This window comes from Mus musculus, chromosome 6, assembly GCF_000001635.26.
Source record: "Mus musculus strain C57BL/6J chromosome 6, GRCm38.p6 C57BL/6J".
In the NCBI taxonomy this organism is placed as follows: Eukaryota; Metazoa; Chordata; class Mammalia; order Rodentia; family Muridae; genus Mus; species Mus musculus.
In genome coordinates, this window is record NC_000072.6 from 52,845,273 (window position 1) to 52,866,398 (window position 21,126).

At 44.9% G+C, this 21,126-nt stretch overlaps 1 protein-coding gene across 4 annotated transcripts in view; it reads right to left on the bottom strand.

The window, feature by feature from the left end:
• Jazf1 (JAZF zinc finger 1) overlaps window positions 1–21,126 on the bottom strand; it is a 300,560-nt gene that overhangs the window by 77,208 nt on the left and 202,226 nt on the right. The window lies entirely within an intron of this gene.

Here is a 21,126-nt window from a genome sequence, read left to right on the forward strand (position 1 = left end):
CCATCTAGGACGTTACAGGCGAGACTATCTGAATCCACCCCACCCCACAATGAGAGCAAAAAGCTCCACCGAGGACTACTTCATCATGGTGGAACTGGGAACAGTGCGTGAGTGAGCAGCTCTCAGCTCTAGTTGACCAGCCCAAGTGCTGTTCAGTACCCTAGGATACTGAGTCAGATACTGGTCAGATCCAATTCTGGAAGTGAGATTATCTTTCCCTCAAGTCAGTTTTAAAGGAATCCCCCAATGAAACCATTTCCTGTGATACACTCTTGCTAAAATAATAATGGAACCTTCTGGGTCTGCCTACAGCTGAGGTCACACAGCAATCTGCATCCACATTCCGGCGCATTATGTGAAAAGCTCATTTGTGTCTCTTTAGTTACATATTTACTCAAAAGTGACATAGACTAATACTGAATTGTACCAAGTGGCATGTGACTGCTGTACTCAAAATGTTCGGATTATTTTGAATGAATGGATTTATTTCCTCCTTGTAGCTTTGGGAAGTCTAGCCTATCTGGTTTCAGTTAGGCAACAGTCTGTGGCCAGCATTTTCTGGTACATTTGAAACTGTTGAATACTGAGAGCTAAAACCTCTCCACTGGCAGTGCAGCTTAAGCCTAATGTAGATATAAACACATTTAATGGCACTTTACTTAGGTACAGCTTTATTATTCTTAACTCTCATAGTAATTTTGAATCACATTGCATTAACAAATTTTTATTAGGTTTCCCCATGGCAAGCTGGTTGCAGACAAGGCCCTTCCTGACTCTCCCTCCAGAACACGAATCTTAGGTCTCCTTACTAACTCCAGAGAGCACAGAGCTGTGAAGAGCTTGCCTTTGCCCTTTCCTAGCTCAGCAGGCTCTGAAGGACATGGGTCCCACTCCCTACTCAACCACCTTGCAGATGTGACAGTTGGTGACAGGGGAGAACTGGCAAGAGTGACTCCTGCAGCTGCTGGGTTTATGAACTATTTCATGGCCTAAATGATTACCCTGTGCTTTTGTGTAGGATGGCTCTAGTAGACAGCTAGACCCTGCCCAAGAGCCTACAGCATGGGCAGCACATTGCATGTAGTGCATAGCGAGGTAGGTAGCTTAACAGACAGTCATGCTGGAAACCCTGGTGCCCAGCAGGCCAACCAACATGTCCTGGAGTGCTGTGGAGATCTGGAGCCCCAGCAGGAAAGAAGGGCATTCTAGAATCTTCAAGAAAGCATGCCCTGCAGGCCGCACTGCTGAGTCACAGACTAACCACAGACCTCATCCAGGCCACTGTGTTCAACACTTTAGCTTATTAACTGGAAACAAAAATTAATAGGGAAGACAATATCTTGCAGTGAGTTTATGTGTGAGCTGTGTAAGTGTGGGCAGGTGAATTTCCCTGTGTGTCTTTGTTTCTCACAGGCATATTGCATTTATTGAGACATATTACATCTGCATAGGATATGGTAAGCATAAAGCTGTATCAAAGTGTGGGGTTGAACCAAATAAAAGGCAGATATCTTTGAAGATGCATACCCTATATAGACGGCAGGGGGCTAGACATACACACCGAAACACCAACCATGGTCCGTCTGAGTGGTGGACTAGAGAGGATCTTTTTACTTCCCTGCTGCTCTCTTTCCATGTTTGCTGTATTTTCTCTAATGACACATTATCTTTTGGTTAGAACAAAAAATAATTATACCTATTTATAATTATTTTGTTCTATATATTATATGAAAATAGTCATTGAGTGAGCATGGCCCCCGTGGCTTCATATGTTTAAATGTTTGGTCTCCAGTTGCTGGAACTGTTTGGAAAGGACTAGTAGCCTTTTGGAGGAGGCATGTCACTGGCAGGCTCTGAGGTTTCAAGAGACTCACACAATTCCCAGTGTCACCCTCTCTGCTCCCGTTTATGGATCAGGATGTGAAGTCTGAGCTGCAGTGCTGCTCTGCTGCCCACCGTGACGGCCATGAGCTCACCCTCCCTCAGAAACTGTAAGCTTCCTAGGTCTCCTCACAGGAATAGAAAAGTAACTATGAAAGTTATGGAGAGCAAGATGAGAAAATGTTACTGAAAGTCCGGCCATCGTCCCCCCTGGGCAGTGTCTCTGGAATATTCTAACATTACCTTCCTCTTCTTCCAAAGAGAACAAATCACAAGTGGTCACACTGATGTTAATGTGAGCAGTGCACTGACAGCAAATCACAAATGGCAATACAACATGTTCGCTCACTATCTGACAACTGACAACTCTGTGAGCCTTTAAATATATTAAAAAGGGGGACCATCCCTCCTTCTCTCCTTCCCCTGCCCCTCGCTCTCTCTTTCTGGTTATTCGAGACAGAGTTCTTCCATGTAGCACTGACTGTCCTTGAACTTGATCTGTAGACCAAGCTGGCCTTGAACTCAACAGAGATCCACCTGCCTCTGCCTCCCAAGTGCTGGGATTAAAGGCCTGTACCTACCACTACCTAGCCAGATAATTTTATTAAGAGAAATGGCTTAGGTGATTTCACAATAGCTTATAGATGCTTGCTTTGCCACCAAAAAAAGTTCCTATAATCTACTTCTGTGCTTATTACTTTACATCAGGGTGTTCCTGCTGTGCCACCAGAGCACAAATATTTCAACAAAATCCCCCTATAAACAGACAGTAGATTTTTTTTTCTTTAAGGAAAAGCTAAGTGTTGAATAAAGAATACTAAATATAATCACAGTTGTAATCAGGGCATTGGCTTTTTCTCCTGCACCAACATTTGAGAGTCTAATACAGTGCATGATTGTAACTGGAGGTTTTCTGGAGGGTGCCCTGATCTCAGAAGAACAAAAAGGGTATTAGTTACTTCTTTCCAGACTGCATATCGGCCCTGAGGAGTTGAGCTTCCTGTATTAGAAAGTTCCTCAGTAAGGTGGGGTTGGCAAAGGAGAGCTTTCAGTGTGTCACAGCATTTCCCGATGATCCGCAGTGAAGCTGGAGAGCAACTAGACTTGGCCATGCCTTCCACCCAAGGGCAGAAGGTAGTTTAGGCTTCGTGGGCTAAGGGGTCTCCCTTATAATGACTTCCCTCTGCTGAGACAGGGTGAAAGTGACCACAGACAATTAGTAAGCAAGCTGGTACAGCTGTTGCCAATAAAATTCTTGACAAAGATGGGCCAACAGCCAGAGTTGGCTCCCGAGTCTCAGTGTGCCAGTCCTCAAAGACTGCCAAATTATTAAACCATTCTTCAAGATTTGCACTGCAAAAAAGAAAAACGTGGTATCCACAATCAGAACAAAGTGTGTGTGGAGATTGGGGATCCTGTCATGCAGCATATGCGTGTCTGCATGTGGTAGTGCACACTGTGTGACTTCCAGGAAGCACTCAGAAGAGCTTCCTGTGACACATCATAGCTAATCCTGAGCAGACTCTCACCTGATACCTCACAGAGCAGGCTTCTTATATATGTAAACATTTAGATTCATTTATTTTATGTGTATGAGTGTTCTTCTTGTATGTATGCATGTGTCCCAAATGTATACTTGGTGCCCATGGAGGTCAGAAGAAGGCATAAAATTTCCTGGAACTAGAGTTACAGATGGTTGTGAGCTACCATGTGGGTCCTGGGAACCAAACCCAGGTCCTCTGGAAGAGCAACAAGTGCTCTTAACAGCAGAACCATCTTTCCAACCCCGGTATGTATGTATGTATGTATGTATGTATGTACGTACGTATGTATGTATGCATGCATGCATGTATGTATCATCATCATCATTATTTATTGTTATTGTCATGGGGAGGACAGGGAAGAGGAACAAGAAGCTCACAGTCCATGCATGGACAGTGAGAGAGGGGAGTGAGATCTGAGAGCTAGGCACACTGCCTCCAGAGGGCACGAAGGCCCTTAGTTCCTAAGGGATCGTCTGCAGTTGTTCTTGAGTACAGCTGTGAGTAGAACAGAGCTGAACAGTGCTCAACATAGCATAATCTTAGCTCTAGGCCGAGGGAGTTGAGTACAATATGCTTAGGCAGATGTTCCCACAGCACAACGGTGTTTTAAAAAGACCCCCAAGGGGCAGAGGCACAGAAGCTATAATCCAGGTATGGGTGGAGCACAGCTTACATTCTCAATCAGCTGGAAATGAGATTAAATTGGATTCTCAACACAAAACAGAAACTTAAAAGTGACTTGGAAGGAAGGTTTTATACATGATTTATTTGTTCTAAACCATTTTAATATGTCTCTATCTATTGCAAATTCATCCTTAAACAACTACAGCTAGAACTAAGTCCAGAGCAACAACAAAAATGAAGTCTTTCAAGATGTGAAAATGAGCTGGAGAAGCTGTGTTCAAAGCGGCCTCCCTCGCTCTTTGCAAATCCTAGCTGGATTCAGAGCTGCTCCACTGTGTGGTGATGAGCCTGTGAAATGCTCTTGCAGCTTTGAAGTTTACATACTTACACACATTAAAGAATTTTATGCTGGTGATGCTTTTGCTATTCTGTACAAACATGAAAGGGCATGTGTGACTCTGATCCAGAAGGAAGACCTGCTGAGGAGTGCTGTCATTCACCAAGGAATGATACTGCAGACAGCAGGAGGCATAGTACAGATGTTTCCAGGGGAGACACAACCATGAGCTTTGTGCTTCTACTTTCCAGTAAAGGAACCTGGACTCACCAGGAGTCAGCTTAACTCCTCAATGATATGGGATTCAAACCTGGGCCAGTCTAATTTCCAAGTCCATTGAGCCAGAATTTCTCCTACAGTGACTATGATCCTAGAGCAAAAGAGGCCCAGCTTAAGAAGCAGATGTGCAGAATATCCGATGCATTTTTTCCCTAAGTTCAAAATACTGTGCTTTTCACACATAGCTACTTCAAACGCTTTCAGACCCATTCTGGCACCAAAATTAGAATGAAAAGAAAATGAGTGCTGTGTGGATCTTTGAACTCTTACTAGACATGCTGCAGTTGTTACCGAGGCTGGAGGCGTTTCAGCAGCCTGTCTTGATCTGTTCCTTGCTTACCAATATGCCTTTCCTCTTGCTTCCCATTCCAGGCTATGCAAAAGAACCTTCTACTCCTTTAATATTCTTCTAAAAATATAGTTTACATTTAATTATTTTGTGCATATGTGGTAGTCAGAGGACAACATTGCAAGAATGAAGCATCTATTTCTACTATGTGGGTTCAGGAATCAAACTCAGGCCCCCACGGCTTAGTGGGAAGTACCACTAACCACTAGGCAGCCACACCAACTGTCCCCTTCCTTAATGTTTCTAGAGTTTAATCTTTAGAACTCCCATAAACACTTCAGTGTATTTTTCCTCCATCTGTCCCTTCCACCCTTCTTCCTTTCCTCCCTCCCCCCTTCCTCCTTCCCCCTTCCTTCCCCCTCCTTCCCTTCTTCCCTTCTTCCCTTCTGCAGTGCTAGGGGTTGAACAGGGCTTTGCACATGCTTCTCTACATCCGAATTACATCTCCCCATCTCCCTAGTCACTCTAGTTAGGATGTTTTCAGATAATCAAACCATCAAACATAACAGACAATGTACCACTTGTGTTCATTTTCCTAACACTCATTCACCTGACTTTACTCTTCTGAGAATCTGCCCCACACAACAGCTTCCCACCTACACTACAGAGGGGCGGGCCTCTGGGGATCGTCATGATGTATAACACTGTATCTATGGAAAATGTACTGTTTCCAACCCACAATTTACAGATGGACATTGCAACTCAGCACATGAACTGGAAATGAAAAAAGTAGGAGAATGGCATTTTTATTGGCTTAGCATTGTATGGTTCTGCCATTCAAACTCTGCACAAGGCTACTTGTGAGTTAGCAGTGCATTCTGGGTATCGTTCCCACTGCCTAATGAAGGGTTCTTCCCAGTGCTGTGGGCATGGAGCCAGTAAGTGAATTCCCAGGCAGAAAGCAAAGTCCGAGGCATGGTCAATGAGCCAAGAGAAAGCCACACTTCCATTTTAAGTTGGTAAAAAGGAACACAGAAGCAGAAAAGGGACCGGCAGCCACCTTCACAACACCACAGCCTCCACTCTGCCATCTCCCCCATCTTTCTCTCATATCACACCCGAGTTGAGCTGCGTGGTGACAGCTGTCTGAAGGTTACACTGATGCTCTGAAGAAACTCAGTAAGAAAGCTGTCAGCTCAGCGGCGTGTCAAACAACAGGTCCTCTGCTCTCTTCCCGTCTGTCTGTTCTAAGAGCTGTGGAAACAGTTCAGTCCCACAACTGACTGGACTGCCTGAGGACTGGATCTGGACCCCTCAGTGAGATGTGGCTGAGCTGGAACCTCGGCCTCCTAGCATCCCCATGGAGGAGGGAGCAGTACAGAACCAAGGTCAAGTCAAAGCAGACGTCTGCACAGCTAAGCTAGTAAATGTCCCCTTCAAACACTCCATTTTTGAAATTTAATTTTATTTATACTGCATATACACAATTTCTCATTCTTATGATCTGTCTTTATTATTTGTGTTCTAGAATGTTCTAAGTAAAGTTAAACTAAGGAGGACTCAGTGCTTTTCCTTCTCCCCTCCCTCCATCCCCCCTCTCCCTATCACCCTCCCCCATCCCTTCCTTTGTGTTTATCTTTAAAAAAAAAATTCTCTAAAATCACTGGTTGGAGCCTGAAAGAAGGATGACATTTAATGTATACTCTAAACAGTTATATTATATAATGTGATTTTTCTTCCTGTACTAGGGCTTGAACTCAGGCCATTGTACATCCTGGGCAAACACAGTCACTTAGCCATATCCTCTCCCCTAGCATAATTATGAAAGCAAACACGGGATGCAGCAGCAGGAACAACCACCAGCGGGCAGATGCTTGTTAACATAAAGAAACAGGCATCACCAGAGTAATTCTTCATGTGGAAGCGGTGAGAACTGGTTTGGAGAGCAGCAGGCTGCTTCTACAACAGCACATACACTACTAAATCCCTTCTGGGCTTCCTTTGGGACTCTTAAGCTTACACATTACACACACACACACACACACACACACACACACACAGAGCATATTCCACATGCATTCACATGAATGTGATGAAAGTGATGTTGTTTTTAGGAAGAAGTACAAATAGCCTGGCCATTTCATTTACAACAACAGAATCATTTCAGCAGGCTCTATTTGTCTAAACACTCCTTATGGCCTCCGCTGTGGCTGTACTGTGTTTCCATGGCCTTGGTACTGTGGATGTTTCTGTACACTTGTGGACAAGATGTTGGCTTCATATTACAACTAACATCTTGTCCACATCAGGAGAGCGTTCTCACACAGACACACATACCATGCGGGCTACCTGCTGAGTCTGGCAAGCTTGGCTGACTGCAGACCATAATGGGAAGGCAGTTGGAGTGGAAAAAAACCTTCCTGGGAATTTTTTAAGTGGTTAAAAGGGGGTGGGGCACACACTTCCTAACGCCCCACACTGTGAGCTGGCACAAAGGGAACAATGCAGGAAATTCGATGTAAAAATCATACAGCTTCCCTCCAAGAAGATGCATTTTGCAAAAGCCAACATGAAGAATGCATTTCTCTTCAGAAAGTTGACCACTTCAAAGTTCTACTTTTTAATTACCCTCATACAAGTTGAAAGGGCTGAGCTGGAAACCATCATTGGTCCCGTGTGGGCCCTTGTCAGCCCTGCAGCCTACTCAGAAGCTGGCAGGTTCACAATGGTGAGGCACACATGCCAGTCACCCGGCAGCACAACTGTGTGTGTTTACCAAATCACAGGAAGAGTTGCTGGCGGCTAAGGACTTGGCTGAGTGTTTATGTTGCTGAAATGAGATATTTGAATTTTCTATGTTGCTGTAATGATTTCTTCTAGTAAATTATATTGACTTATCAAAATAGGATGTAAACCTTCTAACTTAAGGAAAAAAGGAAAAACGGAAGGAAGGAAGGAAGGAAGGAAGGAAGGAAGGAAGGAAGACAGAGACACAAGCAAATGCTATAGCACCACCGAAGGGGCATTTCAACAGCATTGAAAACAACTGGTAAGACAATAAGGAATTCATGTTGCAAACATACTATATAGAGATAGACTCTAGATACACTTCATCTGGACTGCTAAGATAAATGCAGTTTGCCAGATGAAACACTTGATGTAGACTCTGGAGCCATAGTATTCTGCTCGAATATCTCATCTGGGGAAAAAAAAACCTATTCTACAGAAACTGTAAAGTTCAAAATTGATTTGAATAAATTAAATATATAGGCTATTGGTCTGCAATCTAAGACCTGAGAGTGTGAAACCACAGGAGGGACACAGGGCTTTGGGTTAGGAAAAAGTAGAAGAGGAGGAAGAGGAAGAAGAGGAGGAAGAGGAGGAGGAGCCATACAAAACCATTAACAAAGCCATACTAAAAATAAAGGCTCCAGTATAAATGACACCATCAGTGCAGGACGCCCACAGGAAGGCAGGGACATATGCAGAGCATGTATCTAGTAAGGTCTGTGTACAAAGCAGAGAAAGAATTTTACAACTCAACCATAGCAGGATAGACAACCCAATTAAATAGTGGAAAACAGCATCTGGACATAGATACCCTCAAAGACCACGTACAAATGGCTAGTGAGCATCTATGGATGCTCAGCATCACTTCTGATGGAGGCTCAGCATCACTGGTCATTAGGGAAATGCAAGTTTAAGACACAGGAGGTTCTGCTTTGGACCCACGAGAATGGCTATGATCAGCCAGACAACAATAATTGTTGGCAAGGATGTGGAGAGACTGGAATCCTCAACGGTTGTTCCTGGGGATGTAATGTGGTACAGCTCTTCTGGAAAAGAGTGGGAAGATCCTCCAAGTGGAGCTGCAATTCAACTGATGAGTAGCTAAGGCAAATACTGCACATCCATACACTGGAGCATTATCCGGCAGGGAAAACAAAATGCTCTGTTAGAACACGGATGAACCTTGAAAGCATCTGCCATGCTGTGAAAATGACCAGATAGAGTCACCCATTTTTGATTCTAGTTATGGTCAGTGTAGGCAAATCTATACTGACAGACCATGGATTAGCAGTTGCCTGGGGTTGGGGAAGTTAAAAACTAACATTGAGAAATTATGACAAAAGATTAGACTGTGGTAATGACCATCTACCTGTGACCCAGCTCTAGAGGGTATGGGGGCCTTTGGGGCCCCTGTGGGTACCAGGCATAAACAAGGTGTAAATACAGACATGCAGGCAAAGCACACATACCCCTCATAAACAACTCTTTAAACAGAGCATTCTGCCTGGCTGCTCACCATAGTCTTTCGGTTCTCATTCCTTGACTCTAGCTACGTGGTCTAAGCGGGACGGTTAGCACACACCCCATACATTGTTTGGTTTATATCTAACACACATTCTCAGGGATAGAGTGTGATGACTACGGACAAGTTCAGCTATACTGGGTCTGCTTGTTAATTTGTGCCGTAAGCTGACAGCTGGTGCTGATGGAGACTCAGGATTGGATTGCTTTTCTCTCTGGACTGCCTACTGATCCTGCCTGTGGGTGGCATGAAACATCTCCTAAGACCAGCCTTTCTATTTACATGTTCCGATTTATTTGCTGTTATTAAAAACCTGCCTATTATCCCCTGCAGAATGAGCTCTACACATTTGCACTCTACTTCCTACTGTAATCATAGTACATATTTGACATCACAGAGATGCTTGCTAACCCCAAGTTCAAGCAGCCCCTCGTCCAGCAGGTTACATGGGCGTCTGGGGTGTCTAGCTCTACCATCACCTTTTCTCCATCTGTTCCCCAGATGCCATTTTACTTCTGCCTAAATCTTCACCCGATTCTTAGCCTATGGTGCTGGCTGCATGTGCTCCCTTGGCTTAGTGTGAGCTAGGGCTGCAGAAGTCTGTACTGGGAAGGATGCTCTCATATGCAGACGACTCTCCCTGGGGAAGCAGGTAAGTTTAGTGGCACATGTGGGCTCCAAAGTACTAAGACACCACTTGAAACCTGCTCTGCACACTCAAGAGCTCTGTGAATGCTGTTATCTCAGACTCTGCCTGCTTTCCTTAGCTAAAGCCCTCAGGACCAATACCCATCCTGTCCATCAGGCTGTCAAATCTACTCAAGGGGGTGCAGCATGGTCACTTATAAAGCGTGTTACTATTGTGGAATGTTTGCTCTAGGCTGTACCCATGACATCCTTGTATTTCAGTTTTCTATCAAAAATAGCATTCTTCTTCAAGAGAATAGAAACTAATCTGGAAAAAATTTGACTTGAAAACACACACAAATCTGTAAAGGACATTTATTGCTCATAAACAGGGGGATGGATCAAGCAATCGGTGTTCACTCTTGTTTTAACAAGAGACTCAATATGGTATGAAAAAGCTCTTTATATCATGGGCAACCCTCAGATATTGGCTAGGTAGGACCATGTATTAAAACTTTACTCTTTATTTCCTAGGAATCTGAAAAGACTAGATCTTGCTATGATGAGAAAACACTGTGCATTTTATTTATATGCAGAGGAAGCTGGGGGCCAGGGATGTTGTGGAGTAGCAGCTGGTGCTTGCTCAGCATGCACTGGGCCCTGGGCTTCATCTGTAGTACCCCAAGATGATGAAAAACAAAACAAAATGAAAAAACCCTATAATCTCATTCTATCCACTGTCAGTCACTGGGAAATTTCTGGAATGGAAAATTTTGGATATTTCTTCATCAACTAAAATATACTTTTCTTTTCTTCTTAAACATAGCTACAAATAATGAACACCTTTTCGGGTCAGTCCAGAGCAGTCCACCTCAGCTTACACTCAGCACACAGAATCAGGCTCAACTGGAATGCTCGGTTACATCCAGGATTCCTTTTCCTATCACAAATTTTCCAGACCCTCCTTCTTCAAGAGAAGGGCCTAAGGGCACTCTTCCAGGTCCCATCCGCAGAAGGAGGGGCTTCTGTCCCCTGCGTCCTTTCTCTTTGGGAACCTTCCACTGTGCACGCTGGCACAGTGTGCTTTTGTCCTTAGCCTTACAACACCTGACTTCTCCTTAAAAGAGCCCAGACCCCAAATCAACAAGACAGCTGGGTTTATGTTAAGTATGTGGGCTTATGGGATAAAAAGGAAAAGGAATTTGAGGCCAGCCTGGTCTACAGAGTGAGTTCCAGAACAGCCAGGGCTACACAGAGAAACCCTGTCTTAAAAACAAAAACAAAACAAAACAAACCAACCAACCACCCAACCTGTCTCCCCTTTCCTAGCTCCTTGCAGTAATTTCTAAGGCGGTCTAGAGCACACCATTCTCAGCCTCACTTCTCTCTGGTGCTATTGGTAGGGGCAAGTGACTTGCCCCAGTGTGTGTGCCTCAGTTACCACATCTGGAAAGTGGGTTTAAGAAAGCTGTCTTAGCTTTCTTAAAGCTGTTAAGTGAATTGACACAATGCCAAGTGCTCCAAACAAACTGTGGCCCAGCAACAGGAAGTATTCAACTAACAGTAGTTAAAAGTTATGTTGCTGTCTTTACTAAGTTTGTAATATAACACAAAATACCAATCTCTACCTTTTTTTCAGAGTGGTTCTTACTTTTGCTCCCCTAACTCCCGCCAGCATCCAGCAGGGGCTACCTCCCACCCATTCCTCCATGTTACCCCCAGGGGCAGCTGGCTAGGCTGATGCTCTAAGACACACCAACAAAAGACTAAAATTAAACTGGGCCCTGGGGCCTGGGGCTAGGGAGCCATCTGGTTAACAGGCACTCACTGCTGGAAGGGGTTCCAGGAAGAACACCTCCATCGAGTCTACCTGGCTTTGCAAGGGTAAACTGACAGGGAGCCACACCAGTGTGGTGGGAACAAGGAAGGTGGGGAAGAGACAACCTGTGAGAAACAGCCCCAGGGCTGAGGGAGGGGAAAGGTCCTATGCTTTTCAGGGGAGATCACAAGCCTTATTTCATTCTTCAGGACCAACTCCAGGAGTATTGAACCAAAGTGAGACCCTGTGGTCCTGGAGAAAAGGCCCTAGAAATGGCCGTCCTGGCAGACAGTTCATTACTCACAACTCAGTTCATTTTCTTTCCCACATCCATTTCCAAGCAACTGCAGCACTTGCCGACTAGTGTAGATAAGGAGTAAGCGGTCTCTCAGAGGTGGGACAAGCCAAGGGCCCCAGGGCAAATGCCACCAGGAGTAGTGATACCAACCACTGGAAGGGGCTTCCAAGGTACCTACTCACTGGCAGGCTCCCCTTCCTGAGCATTGAGTTCCCAGCCAGGTCTGCACCGCCTGTAGAGAAGGCATCAATCAACATTGCCTGTGATTTCCCTTGGCATGGAACAGTTTCCAACTGCGGTTTATAGTGGCCCGGCATCACACAGAGCAGTACACTGTCACTGGGTTCCTGGGAAGATGGGAACCTGCCTCCTGCCATGTGGCTCCCACGTACCTAATCCCTATAGATGCAGTACCAGCTCTGCCATGCCATTCAAAGCAGGCCCAAACACAAAGACCTCCTCGTGCTCATTTCTGGGCCCTGTGGAAGGGCTTGTGAGAAAAGCCACAGCATTTGCCCATGGCTATGCAAGGCTGCAAAGGCTCTCAGAAGCCTCACAGGATCCTGGGTGGGAGGGAGGGTGCTGTCAGTGCCTTCCCTACTGTCAGACTCCTGCTGCTCATTACTGAACGTTCAGCTGCGCTCCTCTACCTTTATTCCCACTCAGCAACACACACACACACACACACACACACACACACACACACACACACACACACACACAGAGAGAGAGAGAGGCAGTGTCTTATGAGAAGCCTTAGTGACCACAGCACAATTAGGCTTTAACAGATCTCTCTGATGAGGATGGTAAGCTGCTCTAAATTCTTCCAGCAAAAACAGTATGAAGCCAAACGCAGCCCCTGAGAGCTGCTGTCTGCTGGAGCTGGGGTGGGTTATTCAGGTGCCTGGGTGCACACAAGGGTCTTGGGTTTTCAGGAGGGTTTTATACCAATGCAGCAGCCCTTGAAACTAATTTACTATTCAAATCTAAGCCTCTCAGTCTGATAAACAAACTGCACATTTACTGTGGATTCTGTCTCTGACCTTTTACGCTAGTTTTGTCAACAGAATTTACTGTATTCATAAATACTAATGTTCTCATTTGGTTCCCAATCTTCACTATACTGTAAATTATAAGCAAGTACATAAATGTCTTGCCTGGTAATATAGTGGCCTGAAATGACTTCCTTTTTGCTTTAAGGATGGTGCATGTTTTAATGGTAGGTGTTTTTAATTAACTTGAAGTGCTATAAACTGCCCGTGTATGAACCAAAGACAAGTGAGTTGCATTAAATTAAAAGTGCAGTATCTAATGTTAACAAATTAGGCATGCCTTCAAGATGCATGATTCTCCTGTTTGGAGTTTTCATCTTATTAATGCAGAGGCACTACAGCCCATAGAACAGCAGCACCAAATGAGCCTTTCAAAATGAATATTTTGGGCAATCAGCTGGGAACAGTTTTAAGCTTTAGGAAGGCCCTACCCAGGCATCTCAACAGCATCCCTCTCTTCTTCCCTCACAAATGAGCTCCATTTGAGAATCTGATCTTTTTGCCAATATCAGTCTAAATTAGCACTGTAAATATTGAAATCAAATGTTACTACTTGGCCTAATTTTCTTTCAGCCTGCAGTTAATCTTTATTCAGCCTTAATGAGTATTTATTGTGTGACCCTGACAGCTTGCTACTGCTGTGATAAATTATCTGACTCAAGTCCGATTAAAAATGCAACCCTGAGTGCTAATTATCTCAACAGACCTGCTTAATAATAGTATTTCTTGTCAATTATGGAGTCCCAGCATGTGTGTCAATAGCAACAAATGTGCAGGCCTACCTTAGCCGCTGACTTCCCATAATGCTCCTTTACTTGCCATATGTAAATCAGAGTGCTCTGTACCTGTGCTGACCTTTTATTAGCAAACTGTCAAAATGATAAAACTCACCATAGAGAAACCCCCACTACTATACAATTAGGGGCTACAGCTCAGGACAACAGGAGGGCAATCAGACATAGCTAATTATGATGCATCTTACTTATGGCCTGTCCAGCAGGAAGAATTAGCCGCATCTGAAATTTATGCTAGCTTAAGCATGGCCCACAGGAGGATGCTAGTGCAGTGAGGGGTGGGGGAGGGGAAAGGGGCTACACATAACTCAGCTTTCCAGGAAATCTGGCCTCAGATCTGAATTCAAGTTTCAGCTTGATTACCTAACTTGCTTTCTTACTTTGACTAAATCATTTCATGTGAAAAACTGAGCCACCACCATCTGCTTCCTGGCCTGCAGGCTCAGGTCACAATGAACAAACACCTGCTATAGTGCTGTCATTCAGAGGCGCTGAGTATCTGTGCCTGGTCCTTTCCTCTATAATGACTAAGACAACAGGCAATAACTGCGTACAAGTCCTGTTCACAAAGCTCAGTGTCACAGAGTAGGGAGCCTAGTCCTTTAACCTTTTTCCTTCTTGAACAGAGCTGAAGAGCTTTGTGAAGAGCCCCTCCACACAGATTACACAGTGCTACCCATCTGTAGGCACGAATGCCTTGAACTGTTCAAAGCAAGGGGACTTCTTACTCTAAGGGGTGCCTGAGAGGGACATCTGAGGACCATGCTTTGTGACAGCAGAAGTAGCACTGTCTCAGTTGAGCACTGACTGATTAGCGCCAGCCATCCTGACCAGGGCTTAATTGTGTTGTCTCCTATGACACGCCTCCTTCTATCTTCTGCCCACTGAATATGAGGAGACAGAGGTTAAATGATTTCTCCAGTATCCACGGCTGGTAAATTCAGGCCTCAGCTGAAGGCCAGAGTCAAAGCACCGACTTTGTAAAATCGGAGGGATAATCAAAGGTATTGTATTTCCAACCACAAGGGATGGCAACGGTAGCTGCAGGATGAAATGCCACACCACTATGGAACATACTAATTAATGATCAGGAACAAGACAGAATCCACACCCTTCTCATCTCTGCTGTGACAAGCTATAGAGTAGCTAGGCCAGAAGCCTGAAATGTATGCTTGAGAAAGGGCCTCACTATGTAGCCCAGGCTGGCCTTCTGCTTCTGTCTGACTGTTGGGGTTGCTGGCATGAACCGCCTCAGCCCTACCTTGGTTCTTTCAAGGATACTGAAGTCCCGAGGAATAGAGATAAAGAAGTGCTGTTAGATTCAGTAATTTCAGGGGCACAGATGTCCACTGGGTATCACATCCAGAGAGGCATGTTCTTTCATGTTGGCACACTAGACCTGTTTAACACTGTTACCTTCTTGCCTCACTCCTGGATTTTCCTAGGCTAATGGAACCACATCCACAGAAGACCAGGGCTCTCAGAACACGCTGGGTAATCTCAGATACACGTTGAACATCCTTCCTTTAGAAGGACATGGTATCAAGTGAGCCCTATTGGAATACAGATGTTCTTAACACCCATATTTGGACTGCCTAGCCTATTCAGAGGTTAGAGCATCGTTCTGCTCTGTGATGGTTCAAATGGCATTTCCTGGGTGGCCATATCCTAGATGACTGGCAGAAAGGCCTTAGATTGTGAGAAACCACTCAGGGAAAGCAAAACTGCCTGGATGCCTGGGCCAGAGCTGGAGGCTGCATACTGACAGCTAATGAGGCCCAGATGTGCCTCTTGGTGACAGAGCAGGGAGATATAAGACACTCCCTCTTCCCTGACACCTCGAGCCCCACTTCATGACTTCCTCCACAAACGATCTCCACTAGGGAGTCAATCTCTCTCAACGGAACACCACGTTAATTTCACGAGTGTATAAATCCTAAGTGGTGTGGGCTCAATGTTTTCTCAGTGATTGTCCAATCAGCCATCCTGTGCAGAGTGTCGATTGCTTCCCTGTAAGGGAACTGTGCTTGATGCTTGGACAGTGCTGCTCATTGTCTTCTGGGGTAAGCTCCTGAGCCTTTTGTCCACACAGAGCCCAGGGGCCACCCTGCAGCAGCCTCAACCATCTCACCCATTGTTCTGTCATGGTAAACTCAGATTTTAGCTGGGAATAGACATGCACAGTGCCATGTGTCTTCTGATTGTCACACTTCCTTCAGTTCCTATGACACAACACAATGCTGATGTGGAAATTGCTAAGTGCCACATGTCCCCTTGGCGTATAACATCCACTCCAGTTCCACATACGGCTTCTCAGGAACTATGGAAACACATCCTCTACAGACAGTTTAGCAAGAAAGTTATTGCCCCACTGGGCAGAGTGCAATGGCCTGATACTGTTTAGCTCTCACTGAATGCTGCAAAGGGGACGGAATCTTTCCAAACACTTTGGCAATAAGGAATGCAAGCCATGTGCCCAGCGTGCTGCTGGCACCACACTTGTCTTCCCTAAACCCAAATTGTTCTTAGTCTGACTCCAGCTCAGCAAAACCCGTGGCTCAGCGCCTGGGCCTCCAGTGAGTGTGTACCGTGTTAACGGCTGTTGCTCTCCTGCATATCAAGCCCTTCATTTGCAGCCTTCTTTAGAAGAAGGAGCTCGGTGACACATTTCCATTGGAAAAATCAAATAATCTGAAGCACAAACCATGACTTAGGTATGGATTATAATTTGTTTTGTACATGGCTGCCAGATTTGAGTAGCTATTATCTGCTTTTTTATTCCCACTTTATAATGTTGACCGCATCTTAAAAATTAATTATGCCTGCTATTTATTTCACAGTTCTGGTCTCAGGCCAGCAAAAATAATTCCTTGAACTTGACTGAAACATATGGCTGACTCTTGGTAAAGTCACGTTCTCCCAGAACGGCAAGGGTCACATGAGAACCCTGGGCGTTGCCGCTTGCCTGAAGCTGTTTCCATTAGCAACGATTTTCCTAAAAACACATGTCAGCAGTTAATACTCCAGCAGGATGAGTGAAGCCAGCCCCAGGGGCTTTGTTTCTATTTTGAGGCCTCACTGGTCTTCCAAGGGGTGGAAGAAGAATTTGGATCATTTGGCTGTGCAGGAAATCCCTCGCCTAATTTCCACTTCTCCAAGCCACACCCTCTTTGCAAGCCTACCATCAGCTGCAATATGACGTTTAATACATTTTAGATTATGAAAAGTAGTCTTTGGCATTTCCTTACCATGCATTAGCATCTTAAAATGATCATGAATCCAGAAGAAAAACAATCTGTAATCGAGGGCCTAATTGTTAGATCAAGAAATCAGTTGTTATTCAGGGTACAGCACTTGAGGGGTCTTAAAAGTGTCGTTTCAGGGGCCAGAGCTAAAACACACAACGGCTGGGTCAGGATACTAGAAAGCCAAGTACAAGCAGATGACATGATAGTGCTGGTGCAGGAAACATGTGATGGAACCTGCTGGATGCGAGGGCAACACTGTAACTTTTCTTGCACTGTGGCTTTCTCTCCAGCCCTGGCTAGAGCGGGAAGCCCTGATTTCCAGTTAGACAGGAGGGGCTCTGCATTGCTTCTCTGGGTCTCAGGAGGTCTCTGAGGCTTCTGCCTATCATCTTTTCCATTTTTCTCTTCTCTGCTTCTCCACCAAACTACCCAGGTTTGGTTATACTAGTTTTTATTTAATTCCCTACAGGTCAGTAACCTGGGAGGCGCTAGTTACCTGCATCTGTCACTCTGGGCTCTCAGCGTCAGCAATGGGTCTAAGTAAAAAAATGCAGACTTCTGGCTTCTGATGTGTGGACACTTGTATTTTGAGAAACAGTCTATACCAGTAGATTTTTTTTTTACAGTAGTTTCTGAGAGTGTAGAAGTGAATCAGGAATTGTAGACGATCTTCACACTACCAGCCTTCTAAAATGTCACAGCGGGGAAGCTCAGTTTATCTGAATATTCTGGAGTTTTGTCTACAATTTTAGTAAATTAATTTATTCTGGAAAGGAAAATAACTATTCATGCATATCTTTTAGGAACAGATATTTTTTAAGAGGTACCCTAAAATGGCTTTGCCTACCATGCCATTCTGGGGTCACTGAGAGCCCAGGAGTGACTTGATGTTAGCACCAGCACTGGCGAGGGAAGGAGTCAAAGTCTCCATGTTCTTCCCAGGACGGTGCAGCAGCATCACTCAAGTTACAGGGTATCCTCGGGGTTCTGAGACGCTTCCAGAAGTTACCTGAGATGCGTGGAAAGGGACCCCTGGGATGTGTGTCATCCTTCACACACCAGAGTTGCTACACACTGGAGATAAGCATTTGTGGTTTTCTGAGCTCCCTGGGAGACTCTATGAAGGGCCATAAATGAAAAGAGTGAAATGGAAACCATTATTCTAGGCCACTGGGTGAGTCCAAAGGGGCAGGAGCCCTCGCTTTGTTCTTCCCTATCACTCTTCCCACACTGAGGGTCAGATGCAGGAGGCTGCAGCACTGAGTGAGAGCAGCGCCGGGTGGCTTGAACACTTTGTCTTTGCTATTAGTCGCAACTGCAAAGACAGATTTACACAGAGAGAGTTAGATGAAGATGCTTGTGAACCCAAAGGCAAAGGTTTTGGTTTTGTGTCAGTCCTTGAGATCATGCCTAGATGTTTACTAAACCCTGCTGTTATCCATTAACTAAAGAGAGGACAGATTATCACCAAAGCCATTGTCCTAAAGAGGAAAAGTAATGTAATTCAAAATATTTTGGGACACTGTGCTATATACACTGAATTAAGCTAAGACTGGCTCTGTGTTCTTTGTGTTGTTTAGACTGAAGTCTTAGATCATTTTTGAAGTTGAATTGAAAAGCAATTTATTTTCCTCCTTAGGAGTAAAAGCAAAAACTCACATGTCTGTTAGGTATGGCTGTTACTGCACCACATACCACAGGCGATGCGCATTTGACTATCTTCAGAACATCTACGCATCTGTAGCTTTCTAGTAGGATCAGACTGTTTAATTACTCTGCCCAGAGATTCTCACAATGGCACATGCTTGCAAAATAGTTTTAAATGCTTTCAAACGCTTCCAAGATTAAAATAACCATCTTGAGTTATTTCTCCCTGTGCTGACAGTTCAATTTCATTTCATCTCTGGGTGTTCTTCGTCTTCCACGCAGTCATAACCACTGCATATTAGCAGCCATTCATAAAGAACCGTATAATAGCAACAGTTTGTTTGCTAAGAATCCACCCCTCACAGTCATTCTGTTTTCTGTTTTGGGCAATTGAGGCTCATAAGGTCTTTGCTATTCCTTTCAAATAAATCTGCTTTTCTACAGCATGTATTTCTTGACATTTGGCATAATTTATTCGACACTGCTTAATTTTTTCTCTTATTCATGATGATCTGTAAACAAACCAGACCAAACCAAACCAAACAAAACCCTACAAACTTCCAAATGTAACAAATCTACCCTTCGTTTGGTTACTTACATTGCTAGTGATATATGGTAATAAATTGCCATCACCATCCACTCCTCATTGTAGATCAAAGCTTTGGGTGCTTGATGAAATTTTATTGGGCTCTGCCCACTGACTCTCAGCTGGCTGCTCAGCTCCCTGGGTGCGGAGATGCACCCTGATCAGTAACAGCTGGGCAGCTCTACTAGCCAGCTCTGCTTGCAGCCTCCAGGGCGGCCTCACCAACTCTCTTAGTTCTGCTTTCATGGTACCCAGGTCTTTGTCAGGGAACTGGAGAGGATGCTAGGAGCAACACAGGTGCATGTAGCTGCTGATAGCATGTGGGCTTCACCAGCAGATAGGCTGCTTGGCTGGAGAGTGTGTCATTGTAGGGCTAGTCGGCCACTGAAGGGACCCGAGAAGCTAAAAGTCAGCAGCTAGGCAAAGGGAAACTCTGAAGGGCTTTGCTCTGGGAGATTTATTGGCCCAGGGGGCGTTTACATCTGTGCTGAGTTCTGAGCATTTTCCTGACTGCTTTATGCTACAGTACTCTGGCTTATGCCACAAAGATGGTCAAATAAAAACTACATGATGGTATTTAGTAAAATTTATATAGGGGCAGCTGCTTCATTCCTCCCACCTGAGTCTCATCTAATCGAATGATTCTAGCAGTAAATATTATAGACCTTAAAGTTTCTAAGCAAAACATGGTCTCCCTCCTCCCCATGTTCCCTTCTCTCATACCACAATGCTTACAGAAAAGGAACCAAATCAAGCTGGGCATGGCACAAGGCTATAACCCCAATATTCAGAAGCAGAGGCCAGGAGGCTACAAGTTCAAGGTCTGCCTCGCTAGTTACCTAGTGAGACCTTACCCCAAACAAGCAAGTCAACCCAAGCCTTAGCAACGGTCGCTAAATATGGTGACAGTGGCTACTATGCTTTCCAGACTGGTGACAATTCTAGCCTCTAGCAGCACAGCCACCGAGGATGGGTCACCTTGTGATGCCTAAGACCATTTAGACTGAAGGGTCTAGACTAGGACCACAGTGGCAATCAGAAATGACAACCCACAGGACAGATTGCCATCTCCCCTTTCTGCTGGCTTAAAGGACAGGGAGAGCAGAGTGTAAACTATCACACCTTGAAGGTAGTAGCTGAGTTCTAGAGCATTCTCGCCAGAACCATAGCACAGCTGTGCTCAAGTTTCACTCTAGGGCCACAGTTAGAAAAGGGCAGTTCACTTCCTAGAGCTTTTCCTGTCTTTAGACATATACAGAAACATGTGTTCCACAACACTGCATGAGAGGCTCTGTTACCAGCCACATATACACCATGCAAAAATAGTTCCCTTACTCTTCATGACCTTTATAACTATCTAGATGCTGTGTTCTGGATTCCCCCAGCCCAGTGGGCATGCAGATAAAATCTGAAAAGCAATGCCACTCCATGCTTGGAGGCCAGGGATTTGGGGAGAGGAAAGGATAGATATGGGGCAGACTGCTGATACAAGGCAGTTCCAGGCAGAAGCCACTGTTCCCTGGGCTCATGTGCCTCCTGATGCTACCCAAAGTCATGTCTACCTGCCTTTAACAGTGTTCCAAAGGCTCCACACTGCTGGGTTTAGCATATATGTCTAAGGACAGCACACTCAACTCCACATGTTGTGTGATACCTCTACATGCTTCCCAGCCTGTAAACAGTGCTCTTGTGCACTTTTAGATTTGTAGCTCATGGCCAATGAGAACCTTTATAACCTGCCTCTCAGAATTTATGCCAGTTCACTTCCCGGACTCAGGTCACAATTCTC